Here is a 2658-nt window from a genome sequence, read left to right on the forward strand (position 1 = left end):
TTAGTAAAGTAAATATACCATAAATAACACAGATAAATAAATGAAGAAATTAGAACGTGATAATTCGCACTGGATCGAAAAGAGATAATATTAATAATAGTAATAATATTAATATTTATCATCAAGTAAATGGAATTGTGATAATCTGTACTGGATTGAAAAAATAAAGAACAAATAATAAATCCCATATAATATATCTACTTTAAAATTTTAGTATTACTAGTTCCTCTTTCTTTTTTTTCTCTCTTTCTTCTTTCTCTCTCCCCTCTCTTTTCTGGTCTTTCTTCATCACTTATTTTTCCTCTTTTATTTTTTTCTCTCTTCTCACCCTCTTAATTTCTCCGCATTTTCTACTCTCCCATCATATATATTCGTATATATAAAATGAAGAAGAAAAAGACATAAGCAACACTGTGTTATTATCGATTTATTGTTTTTTTTTTCTATTTTTTGAAACTTTATTTATATTAAAACTCATTACATGAATTATTTTTTAAGCAATGGAAGAAAGATATAATGGATGTTAAGAGAGTGAAAAATCGGATTATATTTATCAAATTTGTGGTGGAAGGAGGTACTTCACATGATTAACGCCGCTTGTGTACCGCAAATGGGTTCGGACGAACAACATAAAATAAGATTTTGGGAGGATCTAGAGAGTTTGATCTAAGACATATCTTCGGGAGATAAGATTTTTTTAAGAGGAGATTTAAATGGCCATGTTGGAAGAGAAGTGACAAGGTGTGAAAGTATTCACGGAGACCATGGTTTCAGGGTGGTCAATACCAAGGATAAAATTATTTTGGACTTTTCCTTAACTTTTGACCTTTTCATTGCAAATATATGTTTTAAAAAGAGAGACGAACATCTTATAGCCATAGGAGTGGCATAACAAATTCTCAAATTGACTTCTTCTTGTTGAGGAGAGTCGACCAGAAATTTTACATTAATTGTAAAATTATTCTTGAAGAAAGTTTAACAACACAACATAGTATGCTCGTTATGAATTTTCGCATTGAGTAAAAGTTGAGAAAAAAAACATCATACAAAGAATCCAAGGATGAGGTGGTGGCGGATGAAAGGTGAGGAATAAGGAAGTTTCCTAAAACAGGTAGGAGAAGAGGCCAAGTGGGAAAGGGATGGAAGCGCGGAGAAGATGTGGAGGGAGATGTCAGAAGTTATTAGAAGAACAACAAAAGAAAGTTTTGGTGAATCTAGAAGGATAGGACCAAGAGACAAGGAATTTTGATGGTGGAACGCTAGTGTATAAAAAAAGATAAAGGCAAAAAGAGAGTGCTTTAAAAAGTGGTCTTTGTGCCGCAATGCAGATAATTGGAAAAATATAAGACGGCTAAAAGAGAGACAAAAGTGGCTGTAAGTGAAGCAAGAATAAGAGCATATGAGGGTCTCTATCAGTCTTTATACACAATGGAAGGAGAAATATATATAATTGCAAAGAGCCGTGAAAGAAGAACGAGAGACTTGGATCAGGTTAAGTGCATAAAGGATAAAGACGGAGAGGTTTTGGCTCAAGATGAGAAGATTAATGAAAGGTGGAAGCACTACTTCTACGAGTTATTTATTGAAGGATAGAAGACTCTTCCGAGTCTTGGTTAGTTATGCACGAGGGAAAAAGATCAAAATTTCGACTACTATCAAAGGATTCGAGACTTCGAGGTAAAAGAGACTCTAAAGTGGATGAAAAATGGCAGGGCAGTAGGACCCGATAATATTCTGATTGAAGTTTGGAAAAGTCTTGGAGAGAAAGACATCAGTTAGTTAACCAAGCTTTTTAATGAGATTTTAAGGTCAAATAAGATACTGAATGAGTGGAAAAAAAGCACATTGGTACCTATCTACAAGAATAAGAGGGATATATAGAATTGCGAAAACTATAGAGAGATTAAACTCATAAGCCATACCATGAAGTTATGAGAAAGGGTGATAAAATGGAGGTTAAGACAAGAGACACAAGTAACAGAGAACCAATTTGATTTTATTCCAAAAAGATCCACCACTGAAGCTACATACCTGTTAGGAAGGATGATAGAGAGGTATCATAGTAATAAAAGGGATCTATATATGGTGTTTATTGATTTAGAAAAAGCGTATGATAGGGTGTCAATGGAGGTCTTATGGAAGGTTTTGGAAAGAAAGAGAGTAAAGATCACATATATTCATGCAATTATAGACATATATGATGGGGCTACAACTAGTGTAAAGACTCAAGGTGGTGTGACAGAGGAATTTTCTATTGGTATAGAATTACACCAGGGATCATCCTTAAGTCCATACCTTTTCACATTAGTTTTAAAAGTACTCATATAGCATATCCAAGACCCTGCGCTATGATGCATGCTTTTTGCCAATGATATCGTCCTTCTGGAAGAGTCAAGGAAAGACCTAAATAAGAAGTTAGATTTATAGAGAGAAGCTCTAGAAGTGTATGGTCTGCGCATAAGCTGTAGCAAGATAGAATATATGAAATGTAAGTTCGGCCACCAAAGAAAAAACCCTAATATAGAGGTGAAGATTAGAGAAAATATCATACAAAAAGTTAAAAATTTTAAGTATCTTAGGTGCATCATACAAGATAATGGAGAGAATGAACAGGATGTAAATTATAGGATCGAAGCAGGTTGGTCAAAATGGCGGAGT

Source organism: Arachis ipaensis, chromosome B03 (assembly GCF_000816755.2).
Source record: "Arachis ipaensis cultivar K30076 chromosome B03, Araip1.1, whole genome shotgun sequence".
Taxonomy (NCBI): domain Eukaryota; kingdom Viridiplantae; phylum Streptophyta; class Magnoliopsida; order Fabales; family Fabaceae; genus Arachis; species Arachis ipaensis.